General features: G+C 31.3%; 10 non-coding genes across 10 annotated transcripts; all 10 read right to left on the reverse strand.

Annotated features, from left to right (window-relative positions):
- Positions 1-4,708: 4,708 nt before the first annotated feature.
- Positions 4,709-4,790, reverse strand: TRNAS-UGA (transfer RNA serine (anticodon UGA)). The gene has a single exon. It is a non-coding gene; the product is annotated as a tRNA-Ser (tRNA).
- Positions 4,791-5,095: 305 nt separating this feature from the next.
- TRNAS-UGA (transfer RNA serine (anticodon UGA)) lies at positions 5,096-5,177 on the reverse strand. The gene has a single exon. It is a non-coding gene; the product is annotated as a tRNA-Ser (tRNA).
- A 289-nt stretch (positions 5,178-5,466) lies between these two features.
- On the reverse strand, positions 5,467-5,548 carry TRNAS-UGA (transfer RNA serine (anticodon UGA)). Its single transcript has one exon. It is a non-coding gene; the product is annotated as a tRNA-Ser (tRNA).
- A 280-nt stretch (positions 5,549-5,828) lies between these two features.
- On the reverse strand, positions 5,829-5,910 carry TRNAS-UGA (transfer RNA serine (anticodon UGA)). Its single transcript has one exon. It is a non-coding gene; the product is annotated as a tRNA-Ser (tRNA).
- Positions 5,911-6,212: 302 nt separating this feature from the next.
- TRNAS-UGA (transfer RNA serine (anticodon UGA)) lies at positions 6,213-6,294 on the reverse strand. The gene has a single exon. It is a non-coding gene; the product is annotated as a tRNA-Ser (tRNA).
- Positions 6,295-6,569: 275 nt separating this feature from the next.
- On the reverse strand, positions 6,570-6,651 carry TRNAS-UGA (transfer RNA serine (anticodon UGA)). The gene has a single exon. It is a non-coding gene; the product is annotated as a tRNA-Ser (tRNA).
- Positions 6,652-6,952: 301 nt separating this feature from the next.
- On the reverse strand, positions 6,953-7,034 carry TRNAS-UGA (transfer RNA serine (anticodon UGA)). Its single transcript has one exon. It is a non-coding gene; the product is annotated as a tRNA-Ser (tRNA).
- A 277-nt stretch (positions 7,035-7,311) lies between these two features.
- TRNAS-UGA (transfer RNA serine (anticodon UGA)) lies at positions 7,312-7,393 on the reverse strand. Its single transcript has one exon. It is a non-coding gene; the product is annotated as a tRNA-Ser (tRNA).
- Positions 7,394-7,480: 87 nt separating this feature from the next.
- Positions 7,481-7,562, reverse strand: TRNAS-UGA (transfer RNA serine (anticodon UGA)). Its single transcript has one exon. It is a non-coding gene; the product is annotated as a tRNA-Ser (tRNA).
- A 3,960-nt stretch (positions 7,563-11,522) lies between these two features.
- Positions 11,523-11,594, reverse strand: TRNAG-UCC (transfer RNA glycine (anticodon UCC)). Its single transcript has one exon. It is a non-coding gene; the product is annotated as a tRNA-Gly (tRNA).
- Positions 11,595-15,777: the final 4,183 nt, after the last annotated feature.

The raw sequence follows: 15,777 nt of genomic DNA on the forward strand, positions 1-15,777 counted from the left end.
TTCTCATGGAAAGATAGCGAAATATTATATATTTTTGGGCCGATTTTGATGAAACTTAAGAAAAATATAAAATGAAGTCTAGTATTCACAATGACAGTACAAAAATGGAAATTAACCCTTAAGAGTACTTGGGGTCAAAATTAATGTGTTTTTCGTGATTTTAAAAGTTGAGGGTCATTTGGACCCCAAGTGCTATTAAGGGTTAATTTCCATTTTTGTACTGTTATTGTGAATACCAGACTTCATTTTATATTTTTCTTAAGTTTCATCAAAATCGGCACAAAAATATATAATATTTCGCTATCTTTCCATGAGATATTCCAAATATTGAAAAAATTGACCTTTGACCTTCACGATTTAAGGGTTAAAGTTTTCCGATTTTAGTAAAACTTTCAGACAATATTTAAAATTACCTGGACTATATTATTCTGAATAGCTTTTACTCAAAAATCATTACAGTAATGAAATTCTGGTCATTCCCCAAAATATGGCCAAAAAATTAGTTTTTCTCGAAAATCGCAAAATTTATATCGCAGGTATGGAAAAACTATAGGAGGTATTGACATACTTTTTTCACATTTTTATTTCCTATTATGTTGTCAATAAATCCCCATGTGATGATCAAAAAATTCTGAAATTTGTTTAACAAAATTTTTAAAAATTTGAAATTGGAGTTTTGAAACTGCCGTTAAAAAAATTTAATTTTTTTGGTCATACCTGCAAATAGGTTAACGGTATCCTACGAGGACAAAAACTCATATACAAGTAAATATGGATATATTTTAAGTAAAAATAAGCTTTTATTTTAATATTTCTCAAAATATGTTAATTTTGTTCATAAATTTCTTGTTCTAGTGGCCTGAGACACGTTAATGGCCTGGCGATTTTTTAATAACTTTAACATTTTTTCACCAATTTTTGTCTTTTATATCTTATTATAACGACAATTACGTACACATTTCGATTCTTTTAAATTAAATTGTAAAAGTCATTATTTAATGGCAAAATTTTTACAAAAATTTTTACACCTCAAAACTTCAGCGTCGTTGCGCCACCAGTTAACGTTATCCTATCATCCTAATATTTTACACAACGTGTTTCTACAATACATAGAACAATTCTAGAGGGGGGGACGGCCTGTACCTAGAAAGTTTTTTTCGTCCATACAATCTTGGAGCACTCTAATGTACATATAAAACACGGCTTCAAATCGCAATTATAACTTGTTCAAATGCAGAATGAGAAATGCACAATACAACTGTAGTTGACATTTGAATAAAATGTTTGAACTTAAATAACTCAACGAATATTGAGAGTGATATCTAATACACATATGAAATTCTATAAGTTCTTAAGTTCCCTTGGCAAACATATGGTTTTATAATGTTTATATTGCACCAAATCGGTTCATCGCTTCTAAGACTGAAATTACCAGAGTATATGTGATGTCATTATCTGGTACACTTTAGTGTCCAGCCAACTCGTTACGAAATGTACGAAATGCAGATCCAAGTTCTATATAGTATAGATAACCCTAATATATTTCAGGGAAGTCGGGCTATTAATATAGATTCGTATATCAACGTCGTATACCCGATAAAACCTTAACCAATTAACCAACTTAGTGGCTGAAATGTGTGCCTGTAAAACTCAGCCATATGATCAGAAACAACCAGTTCATCATGACGGAAAGAGCCTTTGATAGCGTTCATAAGTCCCGAAGTTCGTAAGGTTTTCTAAATCGATAAATGACCTCATGTTAGGAGGAAATTATGAACTGAATATATGATAACTTTCATGAACCGCAAACCAAATGATCGTAATTCATCCCATCAAGTTCAGGTTATGATTGAATCCCATTACGTTTTTCAGTGATAGACTGAAGACATCGCTCGGATCATTAAGTTTTTCCCCCACAGCAGAGCAATCTGAGATATCGCAGAGCATCAAATCCTGAATGACAGATACGTGCAAAATATGTGTATTGAGAGTGATGACTCATTTAGGAAATGTCATAACTTCTTCAGTTCTTCCAGAGGATGTTATGTGCAGCCCTTTTATTCACCGCAACAAGTTCAGGTTGTGATTGAATGCCATTACTTATTTCAGTAAGAGATTGGAAACATCACTCAGAAGATCTCAATGACCTGGAGAAGATCTTAATGACCTGAAGATGTTAATGATTGGAAACATCAATCGGAAGATCTTAATGACCTGGAGAACATCTTAATGTCCTAGAGAATCTCCGCCCTACATGACTCCAAAGCGGGGCAATGAAATAAACATATTGGTGGTATCTAAAACCGTAATGTACTATAACTAACACAAACATTATCTGAAGATATCCCTGACAGAACGTTAACAGCTGCTAGGAACGGAGTGTCTGTGTTCAGATGATCTAAATTGCCAATGAAGGGCTCCAATCATACGAAAACGCGCTGGTCTTAGCCCATATATTCCGCTTCATTCAGATTTGAAATACCGCAAAACTGGGCAAACGCATAGCACATGCTCTTAACATATTGATAGTATTTACACCGATTGTTAACAGTATCTTCCACTTGGGGCATGTTTGTACATATTGATACTCCGCGCCTTGATGTTACGCTCCAAGGGTAAATATGGGGCGAAACAGAGGTCTCTGAGGTGCACGTACCTCATTACTGGTAAGAATTTAATCCTTTTTATATCGGACTGGCTTAACAAGCGGATGTTGCTGCTTTTTCCTAGGCTTGTTAATTGAATAGCTAGTTATGGATGGCAGGTATTAGAAGGGGTTTGTGCTTTGACCTGTGCAATCTATGTAAAACTGTGCCAACTGTGTGGTCCTTGCAAGTCAAACAGTGGCGGTGATAGACGCATTGATTCTATCCGGTGTTGGGAGCACCGTGAAGTTTAGCCATCATAAAAGCTTCCTGTGATCAAATGTGATCACATTACAATTCAATCCAAGAACAAGCTTTATCCCTAAAATACTCGTAGAAGTAGATGTCGAAGGGATACGATCCTGTTTAACCCATTCGAATTTCCAAGTTCATACATAATAGCATTCAACACAATCCATATCCAAACCCAACATCACCACATACAACTTTGTTAAATCAAATGAGAACAAAATACAATGAAGGATTAGAAAGACATATTGTATTGTATTGTACTAGTTTTCAATAATTTTCAATAAAACAATAATTAAATGATCTGTTTATACAGAAAAGGGGTTTGCGAAATTGTTGAGAATGTACAGATTTCAATGAGGAATAGAACACCTTTCTTGGAAAGAACTGTCCCTGTGGGATGTTATGGTACCAAATTCATTCAATAATGGTACAGCTGAATTTGTATTAGAGCTGAATTAGAATTAACCAAACATAAGGCGATGATATTTAAAAAAGAATTCATCATTATATATTGGAAGCACTAATATTTGATGTTTGAGATTCCCTATAAAGATATTCTGTTGCAGTTCCCTCAGATAACTTTGTGGAGCTCAAAATTGTATAAACTCTGGATCATACTTGGTAGTCTCTAGAATTTCCAAACAATATTAATTACGGAATGTACACTTACATCTTAATCGGACTGGAGATTATTTCAAGATGATTAATATGAGGTATTTTTTGTATTTTCCTTATTGAACAAACTGAGACAAATTTCTCGTTCAGAGTCCCGAATCTGTTAAACGTCCTAAGAGCTGACTCGGATTATATCAAATGTATATAAAGAAGCGAATAAATAACATCCAATCAAGTCCGTAAATGCTGGTAAATCCAAATGAAACAACGAGTCATTCGGTGAAAGACCTTTTATTAATTCCAAGCTCATGGTCTAAGATAGAGCTTCGATTTGCTCAGTCCTTATCACCACCAGAGATAGTTCAACTACAAAGGTATATATCATAAATATAACTGCCAACTGTTGATGTCTCCATCTGTGGAATTTCCAGAATATGTTCAATTCGAATGCACTAATATTGTATTATTATCAATAACTTTTGTAGGAGTTGCTACATCGAGGACATTGAGTACGCACTTCCTTTCACATGGCATTACTCTAGTGGAGCCTAAAGACTAAGATACTGCATGTCTCATTTAGTTAGCATTATTAGCATTTTCTTATAACCTTAAGCACTGTTTTACATATTTCATATGCATAACATATACTTTAAAAGGACCTCATTCATTAACCTCTAATTTATAACTTAATTCTACATTAAAAAAACTAGTAACTCGTTTCACAGATGAATCATTTAAAATTAAATTTTTCATTTCACATAAACACAACATCAATTTCCCATTTTAAAAGTGATTATGCGGAGCATGAAAACCCAGCTGTTCCTCTCTATAGCTTGTCTGTCTTACTGACAAATTATATGTCAAAAATTACTAAACTGACTTTGTCACGACATTAAAGTTGAAAATTATCACAAACATTTTGCAGCAAGAATTGACTATAAAATTATTTCGCAAGCAACTACATACGAGTACAAGTGCAGCTGCTGCTGTTCCTACATACAGTTTGTTTAAATGAGATGAAATAAATAAAGTGCATAAAAAGGATGGTAAGGAAACAAATTTTAATTGTATTGAATAAAATAAGCTATAGACAATTATTTTGTATACAAAAGGCTGGCCTAAAATATTTCCAATAAATAATTTTAAACATTTTAATTGTGTCAATTAAATAAAATAAAATTTATAAAAAAATGTTTCGCTGCGGACAGGATTCGAACCTGTGCGGGTAGAACCCAATGGATTTCAAGTCCATCTCCTTAACCACTCGGACACCGCAGCTCTATAAAATAATATTGCATAAAAGTTTGCAAAAAAAAGTCAAAATATCCTTAAAGGATAATACTTCAAAACTGGATTCAAACCGAAATATCTAATATTCACTCAGAAATCCCAAATTGATATTACATATATTCGCTACTCCAATATCCTTAAGTATCCTTGAATTACAATGAATTTCAAGTCCATCTCCTTAATCACCTGCACACCAAAGTTTCAGATAAAAATATTATCTACTATAAAGCCAGATACATTAAAATTGTATGTATCCTTAAATAAAATGAAGTAAAACTTTTAAAAAATTATCTCGCTGCGGACAGGATTCGAACCTGTGCGGGTAGAACCCAATGGATTTCAAGTCCATCTCCTTAACCACTCGGACACCGCAGCTTATGCTAGCTCCATTCAAACATATCACACTTTCAAAACCTTTACATACAGTAGAACCTAAATAAAACCTACTTTAAGGATATCTAAAACTGTTTAAATTTAAAGGACGTCCGGTAATCCATTATTGTAACTTCATAATCTAGAATTATCTTTTGCTAAACTACAAGAATTTGTCGAAGAGTTCGGTATAACCGGGTTCTACTGTTAAAGCTCAAACCCTGTAAGAATTTTAATATTTTATCTCAAAAAAATATTTATTTTGAAGAAATTAAATAAAAAAAAATTATTTCGCTGCGGACAGGATTCGAACCTGTGCGGGTAGAACCCAATGGATTTCAAGTCCATCTCCTTAACCACTCGGACACCGCAGCTGATAGTAATCTCTGTAAAAATGTCTTATTTGAACAACCTTTTAATACAGTAATACTTCTATAAGACAAATTCGATGAAATTAATAAAAAAATATGAAATTTGTAATCAAACTGCAATATTAACATTTTGAGATCAGAAAATAAGGTCTTGAAAATAAATTATAAAAAAGTTCTTTATAAAGAGGTATTACTGTAGATTGGGGCGTGGCAACAAAATAATTTGGTGTTTTCTGTTATAAATAAAATTAAACTTCACTTGGTTACACACAAAAAGAATTCCCGCTGCGGACAGGATTCGAAGCTGTGCGGGTAGAACCCAATGGATTTCAAGTCCATCTCCTTAAAAACTCGGACACCGCAGCTTATACCAGCTTCGTCAAAATTGTCACACTCTCAAAACCTGAACATACAGTAAAACCTATTTAAACTTACTTTAAAGATATCTAAAACTGGTTAATTATAAAGGATATCTGTAATAAATAATGTCCCGTAATCCATTATTGTAACTTCATAATCTAGAATTATCTTTGCTAAAATACAAGAATTTTTCGAAGAGTTCGGTATAACCGGGTTCTACTGTGAAAGCTCAAACCCTATAAGAATTTTAATATTTTATCTAAAAAAAATATTTACTTTGAAGAAATTAAATTAAAAAAAATTATTTCGCTGCGGACAGGATTCGAACCTGTGCGGGTAGAACCCAATGGATTTCAAGTCCATCTCCTTAACCACTCGGACACCGCAGCTGATAGTAATCTCAATAAAAATGTCTTGTTTGAACAACCTTTTAATACAGTAATAAGACAAGATGAAATTAATAAAAAAAATATGAAATTTGACTACAAACTGCAATATTAACATTTTGAGATCAGAAAATAAGGTCTTAAAAATAAATTAATTATCTTAAAAAAGTTCTTTATAAAGAGGTATTACTGTAGATTGGGGCGTGGCAACAAATTAATTTGGAGTTTTCTGTTATAAATAAAATTAAACTTCACTTGATTAACACAAAAAGAATTCCCGCTGCGGACAGGATTCGAACCTGTGCGGGTAGAACCCAATGGATTTCAAGTCCATCTCCTTAACCACTCGGACACCGCAGCTTATACCAGCTTCGTCAAAATTGTCGTACTCTCAAAACCTGAACATACAGTAGAACCTATTTAAACTTACTTTAAAGATATCTAAAACTGGTTAATTATAAAGGATATGTGTAATAAAGAATGTCCCGTAATCCATTATTGTAACTTCATAATCTAGAATTATCTTTGCTAAAATAGAAGAATTTGTCGAAGAGTTCGGTATAACCGGGTTCTACTGTGAAAGCTCAAACCCTATACGAATTTTAATATTTTATCTAAAAAAATATTTATTTTGAAAAAATTAAATAAAAAAAAATTATTTCGCTGCGGACAGGATTCGAACCTGTGCGGGTAGAACCCAATGGATTTCAAGTCCATCTCCTTAACCACTCGGACACCGCAGCTGATAAAAAGTGATAATAAAATTGTCATACATATTTAAAGCGTTTCAATACAGTGAAACTTCTCTAAAATGAATTATAAACCAAATTATAATTTTTCATAAGTGAAATAAGAGATGCAGATCAGAAAATAAACTCTTGAAAATTAAATAAATTATGTGAACAATGTTCATTATAACCAGGTCATACTGTATCATACTTCATTGATGTAGTTTTAGAGGCGTATCCAACCCATTTATGATAAATTTCTGTTATTTTTAATTAGAACAATAAAATATCTCGCTGCGGACAGGATTCGAACCTGTGCGGGTAGAACCCAATGGATTTCAAGTCCATCTCCTTAACCACTCGGACACCGCAGCTCTTATCACTTATAGAATTTATTAGTGGTTAAAAATTTCTAATGTCAAATCTAAAAACAATTTAAATTTTTAACAAAATAATTTTCTCGCTGCGGACAGGATTCGAACCTGTGCGGGTAGAACCCAATGGATTTCAAGTCCATCTCCTTAACCACTCGGACACCGCAGCTATATAGTAGCGGGTGTAAAAAGTTGTATTTAAACTTCGGAGCGATAATACGAAAGGGGTATTTGGATAAATTCGGAATTAATTAATATTTTAAGAGTTAAAAGCAATTTAGTAATGGATGATAAAAATTAAAGAATGACTCACAAAGTTAAAATAACTGGCTTTATGGGAATTTTTTTTTTATAAAAATAACTGCATTTCATTAGATATTGTTTTTTTTTTAAATAAATTAAGTTTTTATGCGCAAAATTTTAGTTAACAAAATGACAAAGATAAAGGTTTTTAAAATGTATCTACATTTTCTAAATTTTAGTGAAATTAATTTGAGGCAAGATTGGCTACCGATTTGAAACAGTTAAAAGGTTACATTAACACTTATTTGGATTATTTCGGTAACGAAAACGTAAATTTCATCCTAAATTAAATCGATCTATATATCTATATAAAATTTGCATGTATGACTGTTTATTTGTATATCTGTGACTTATAGGTGTCTAAACCTCTCTACCTATCCTGTTGCAATTTTTACTATATGTTCCTCTATATCTGGAAGGAACAATATGATACCATTTATGTTAAAATATCAAGTAGGCGTGGCACTTCCCATAAATATTATTATTATTGGACATCGCATAAATCTGCTAAACTATAATTGTGAATGCCAAATTTGGCGAAATATACGATTGTGCGCTTCTTGGGCGTGGTACCACCCATACCTAATAAATGGTTATTTTCTAATATCAGCAGAACTATAATTGTGAGAGTCTTCAAACTGTATACGAATAAATTTCTTTTCTCTGCCTGAAGTTTAACTAAAAATTAACGAATCGGAACAAGGTAAATAGTTATTTTCGAATATCTGGAGAACTATAGTCGTTGGAATCTTAAAATTTTGCACGAATATTTCAATTAGTATTGTAGGAAGTTTGGCTAAAATGGGCGTGATACATTCCATACAATGTAAATCCTTAATTTCGAATATCTGAAGAACAATAATCGTATACGGAGTTTGGCTGAGAATGGGTGGGATTGTATTAATGGGTGTGGCACCTATCATACCAAGTTAATAGTTATTATCCTATATCTCGAGAACTATAATTGTGAAAGTCTTTATATGAATCAATTTCGGACCACTGCCTGAAGTTTCACCAAAAAATTGGAGGGATCGGTACAGGTACAAGAGGGTGAGTCACCTACCATACAAAGTAAATAGTTATTTGTAAATATTGTTACGAAATTGTACTTGAATTCAAATATAACGATTTTAACGGCTGATTTAAAGTTGCATAATGCTATTTGAAAGCAGTACATCTCAAACTGTAACATATCTGTGGGCATTATTAATATTAAATAAAAGCTTTGAGTTGATCATTGATCGTAAGTATGGCAACGCTGAATGTTTGCTGCGAATTCGAATATACGAGCTTTGACAGTTAACGAACATTGTAGAAAGTTCACCAGAGATGGCGTGTGCTCCAGGCTTCGAATATACGAGCTTTGACAGTTAAAGAACAATCTAGAGTGCAGATGGCAGTGTTATAAATAGTGGCAGATTTTGCAGTCATTAGGGAGTTTATCAGAAACACTATTCGAATAAACATCAACTGAGTGCCTTAAAGTGTGCTGTATTTTCCAATGAATTCTTATTATAAAGTGTCTGTATTTCTGCGAATTTATAAATGTGTATAAAAACACTAAGCGACTATTTAATTCTGTTTTTGTACATCTATATATAAATAATATAAAAATTAAATGGCCCATGTATGTAATGGCATCACGTGAGAACGGCTGGAGCGATTTCCCTGATTTTTTTTTATTCGATTCAAAATTTTCAGGAGATGGTTTGTAAAGAAAAAAAATTAAAAAAATCCTGTTAAAACTTGGAAAAAATTGAGTCCAGTCAACTGTAATAAAAAAGCTCCCTAAAGTATGCAGTACAAATTCAGATATTTTATTTGCTAATAAATAAGAACAGGCAGTTGTAAATGGGAGAAACTTGAAGAACTAACATTAGTAAATGCTACCGGGCGAAGACGGGGCCGTCAACTAGTTTTAAATAAATAAAGATTTTTAAACTACTAAACGGCTTTTATTTGCAATCAAAAGTATCCGTTTATTTAAAGGAAATAAACCAACGTTTTAAAAAGGTTAAAACGTAACAATATCTAGAGAACTATAAGTACAAGATTATTTAAACTTTGTCCGAATAGCTCTCCCATATTACATATATTTTTTTAACTCTAAACTTTTTATTTCATTATGATCTGATTGGCGAAGCATTTTGTAGATATCAATAAACTCAATTATTTAAATCAAAAATTGGCATTTTTATAATTTAAATTATTTAAAGAACATCGGAATAGAGGAATATTTACGATTATAACGGTAACGATAATTGAAGTTAAACTGGTAACTGTAGCTTAACGGTAACGGTAGTTGAGCTGAAAGGGTTTTTTAGGTGTAACTTCTAAGACAAATTTTAGCTTTTATAAAAAATATTAAAGATTTGTTTCTTTTAAACAAGTGTGGTGGCCCTTAGTTTAGTAAAACACTTACAAAATATTGAATAATGCAAATTATGCTATTTTTATTTAATTAACATTTTAATTTTTATACCCTTCACCATGAGTGGCAAGGGAATATATAAGTTTGTAATTCCGTTTGTAATTTGTAGATAGCAGAGTCTGTATGTTGAAATCAACTTTCCGAAGCTCCAGAATAACTTACAAATATGATTCATTCACCAATATATCCGCTATAGACCCGGTTCGGTTGCTATTTAAAATCGAGAAAATCGGCCCATAAATTATTTGATCTATATCTGGATTACTAAGTCATTAATATAGACAATATGGATATCTAATAGTAAGTAGGGCCTACTATGGGTCAAAATCGGGAAAAATATCTTGTAAGCCGAATTTTTTTTCATAAAAAATTTTTTTCTCTATTAAATTAAAAAAAAAATTAAAATATAAATTTTTTCATACAATTTTTTCCACTGATAAATTAAAAAAAAAAATTTGAAATTTTTTTAAAAAATTAAAAAAAAAATTGCAATTTTTATATAAAAACAAGGCTGTGCCCTTCACCAAATTATACTTTGAAATAAATTTTTTTAAATATTTTTATGTAAACAAAATTTAATTTTTTTTTTTAATTGTTTTTCCAAATAATTTTTTTTCCATTGTTTTCTAATTTTTTTTAAAAAAAGTTTTTTTAATATTTTTTATTGTTGGAAAAAAAATTTATGACAAAAAAAAATTTTTTGATGAAAAAAAATTCGGTTCAAAAAATATTCTTCCCGATTTTGACCCATTGTAGGTCCAACTTACTATAGCCTTATCTACATCGTTGCAATGGACTTTGAAATATCTATCATTAGATATCCATATTGTCTATATTAATGACTTAGTAATCCATATATAGATCAAAAATAAGTCAAAAATCGAGGTTGTCCCGGTTTTTTGTTCATATCTCCGTTATTTATGGACGGATTTTGCTGATTTTAAATAGCAAACTTCTCGAAAGCATGTCTGACAGAATTATTGAAGATTTGGATCCCGAAGATATCTGGGGTCTTCAGAAAATTGATTTCAACTAACAGACGGACAGACAGACAGACAGACGGACATGGCTTAATCGACTCCGCTATCTATAAGGATCCAGAATATATATACTTTATAGGGTCGGAAATGAAAAATGTAGAAATTACAAACGGAATGACAAACTTATATATACCCTTCTCACGAAGGTGAAGGGTATAAAATGTTCAACAAAAATTAAAAAATTTTGATTATTTAAAAACATTTAAATTTTTTATTTTAAAGTATAATTTGGTGAAGGGTAATTAAAATTTGGCACTGCCGAATATAGCTCTCTTACTGGTTTTTTAATTTTAACTTCTTTATACATAATTAAATTAATAATAAAATTAAAAAAAAAAATTCACCAAAAAAATTATGCGTCGGCCGGGAATCGAACCCGGATCAACTGCTTGGAAGGCAACTATGCTGACCATTACACCACCGACGCACTTATTATCATCAGACTCTTAAAACCATTATATTATCAGTGTGAGATTCTTTAATTTGCAAAACTAAAAATAACAAATCTAAAAATAGATTTTTGTGTTCAACCGAAGAAAACGTTGAAATTCTGGGTCATCACAACACAACCAAACCGTCATCACACTCAGTTGAATTTTGAAAATCAAACAAAGGCACAAAAGCAAACAAACAATAGCGTCATCAAGTACTACAACTAAAAAAAACTACAAGGTGTGTGTGTGTGAAGGGGTTGATAAAGAAGAGGTGATTAAGAATTTTAAAACGACAACAGTTGTTTGCTTTGTTTCAGAATGATTTTGTTACAAAAATTTTTAGTTTTATACAAATTTTAATTTTTAAAAATTTTATTGAGAAAAAAATTGATTGCGGTGAATAAATTGTTTTAAATAGAAAACATTTTGTGATAAAACAAATATTTTTTTCAGATTTTTTTTTTTTAAAAATATTTTTTTTCATATTTTTTATGCAGAACAAGTCTCTATATGGTGAATATTCACCCTAAAACCTATTGTGTTAAATTATGCCTATTCAATTTTATTTTCAAAATCTCCTCCAAAATCCACAAACTAATATCGATTATTCAAAATTCATTGCTTTCCCCCAAAAAACTTACACCCAAAAATACAAAATTTCGATTTTACACTCAACCAAATTATTACCAGTTAATTGAACACGTAGGTACGCAATTGCTACCGAATTTACGCTCCAAGTAATCAACAATTTTCTTCTTTTTTTTTAATTTAAAACCAATATTCAAAATATATATTTTGTATATTTGCCATACACAAAATAGCAGTAATACACATTTATTTGCTGATTTATTTTTTGTGTAACCATATAATTTACTAGATACAAGAGTTCATTTGCATTAAAACTAAAATCAAAAGAGGCCCAAAAGAGAAACCAAAATCTAGATGTGTAAATAATAAATCTGGTGCCTTTCGGTTAAGAATGATGTGCTTATGATGTATCTTGGCAGAGTGCCTTGGTGTGGGTACAATCTTTACCCCATCATCATCATCATCAGCTCTGCTACCACAATGATATTGGACGTCTGTCTTGTTTTATCAAAGAGCAATGTAGTAAACACGTGCGCTTTGGTAATTCTTTTCGTGCGGTTTAATAGAGAAAAATATGTACAGCAAAAACTGAAATTTGTAGGGGAAATTGAAGTGCAGCAGTAATCGAAGGCAACCAATAAATATTTATAAGAAACATGACAAACTTAACAGATTTATAACATTTTTGTTGGGTTTTATATTCTTACAGTCGCTAAGAAAAGTTTGGGTATATGCCCCTATTTGTTAGGCTTCCCAAAAACAGTTTCTGTGGTAGATTTTTCACTGTTGAATTTTATTATACTAACTAATAGTCTGGAGAAGAAAAAAATTCCCAAAAAATAAAGTTAAGTAACCAATCTTTTGATTGATATGGTACGAGGATGGGTCAAAAGTCCGTACCTTTTTGAATGAAACACAGGTTTTCGGATAAAAAATTATTTTATTTTTCAACATTGTTTCCCTTGAGCTCTATGCACTTTGTCCAACGTTTCTCCCTTCGAAAAAAAAAAAAAATTTCTCGAGATCATTAAAATATGTTTTTTTTGTGAGATAATTTCATCGTTGTAGTCAAATCTTTCCGCCGAGACATTTCTTCAGGTTTGTAAACAAAAAAATAAAACCACTGAGCCATGTGAAATGCCTATGGATTCCACTCGGAATCTCTCGGACTTTTAATATCCGATCGGTCAACACCATATCGTGATTTTTTCTATTGTTTCGGGTGCAGAGAATACAACTGGATGCCCTGAAGGATCGGCATTTTCCGAACTTGTACGGCCACAACGGAATTCACTTTTTTACCATTGAAATTGATGGTGCAGAATTTCCATAGTATTTATCACGGTTAGCCTTTATTTGAGTGATGTTATGCTTAATGAGTAGACAAAATTCACTTTTTTCCAATTTCTCAAGTCAAGAAGTAGTCTGATATCAATGACTGTCGATCACGAAATAAATGACATATGTAGCTCGTTTATGTATTTACAAATGCCCGTTGACAGGAGCAGCCTTGTCCTTTCAGTTAAGAACCGGGAAATTCAAAAAGACTTGCCCTCGTATATTGTCTCAGATCTTTATATTCTACGCATTCTGTATAGAGCAGTTTATTTTCCTAATCACCCAAAACCATACATTGGATGTACATATAAAAATTACGTTGGCTATAGTGCAACCATTAACTCTATTCATGGTTTTTATAGGTAACATTAAATCTTCATATTTGTGACCAAATCCTGGAATAGTTATATTCTTGCTAAATTAGCTTACTGCTTTTAAAGCAACGATTTCTGGTGACTAGGGTTCCTAATTTCCCGGACTTTTTTCTTTCCCGGGAGGAAAAATTAAAAAATCATTTCATTCCCGGGAATTTTTTAACACTAAATTAAACCAAAAACTGGAAAATTTTTTCGAATAAATTGGCTTATAATTAATTGTACCAGGGTTTTAAAAGATGTATAAAATAACTATATTTGGTTGTACAATGTTGGTCCAGCCTTATAAGGGTTTCTAATTTAATAGTGGCATTTTATCTGTATTGTCACAGTCGTAGTTTTAGTCAGTATGAAATCAATAAATTCTTTGTTTAATTAAAAAACTTAAAACTATGTTAAATCTATAAAACACGCGTAGTTAAAGATATTTTTCATATCTGATTTTTTTGTTATTATTTTCTCTAAATATGAAGAAATTCCCGAAAATTAATAAAAAAATATTCCTGGGATTTCCCGGGAAATTTTTCCCGCATATGAACCCTATTGATGACTCATAATAAATTGATTTCATGATCATCGTAGTGTAAAATTCGAGATCAATTGGAAATCTCGGTTAAATCTTCTATACTATTTTAAATATTTCTTAATGGACTTTTATCAAAATAATGATTCAATAAGAGAAATAGAGTAGACGCAGAACAAAAGGTAGGTTTTTTTAAATTTCGGGAAATTGATTTTTTCTAGAAGATATTATAAAAATACCAACAATAAATTTCAGTGAATTTATCAATAATTGGGAATTCAGCACAATAATTCTTAACAAAAAAAATAATTTAGCATTCCCGCATAACTTTTTGACCAAAAAAAATCTAAAAAGTAACTTTTGTTCTGCAGCTCCTTAATAATAAATGATATTCTTAATCACGATCTGTGATCATGTGAAAAGGATAGATATTGTTAGGTTTTTACCTTTTAAAAACGGTGGTTTATTTCCTTTAAATAAATCAAATTCTTTTAATTGCAAATAAAAGCGATCAGTAGTTTAAAAATTGTAACAACTCTTTTTTTTTATTAAATTTACAAAACAATTTTAATAGTCACCTTCTTTTAATACACAAAGTGTATGTACTATAATACACTGCTAATACAGTTGATGTTAATTCAAACAGCGCCTATGATCAACTAACTAATTGCTGTTCTATTTATATACACAGTGCCATCTAACGGACTAAACTAGAATGTTCTATTTCTAGAGCTTTTAGCAGCATAAATGTGTGTTGCTTTAACAGTTAATGTTGTCATACTTACAAATAATGTTAATAACAGCGTTTTATCAACATTTTTGATAAGTAAAAGTTTCGAGCACTCGAAATGTTTATAAACATGATGAATGTCGTCGTTACAGAAATAAAATGCGAATTGATAATGCAATTTCGAATGGATATCGAAATTTCGTTGAATATGATATGACTTAGATACAATCTTTCCTTCTTAAATATATGTATTACTTTGTAATGAGTACAAGTTGATTTTGATATTAACATAGTTGTGCTTTTAGGTAAGTAGCTGTTGGGTTGGTTAGAGTGGTGTATCGCAAATGGTTCAGTTTGAACAAGATCACACCATTCGTCATATATTATATTAGTCAAGGATGCGTACTAGTAAATAAATTATAAATCTAACCTGTGTCATTGAGGTGTCTAATAAAGTCACTATATTCCGAAACCTTTACCAGGTAACGGACGTCCAGTATATGTATGCTTGGGAACCTATGTTTGGTTACATGACGAACCGTTCATAGTTTCAGAGGATTGATTTTATTCGTCTACTGTTGAAAGTATAATTGAAAACATCAGGGAGATTTAATCAATTGGTG

The sequence above is a fragment of the Calliphora vicina genome, chromosome 4, assembly GCF_958450345.1.
Source record: "Calliphora vicina chromosome 4, idCalVici1.1, whole genome shotgun sequence".
Lineage (NCBI taxonomy): Eukaryota > Metazoa > Arthropoda > Insecta > Diptera > Calliphoridae > Calliphora > Calliphora vicina.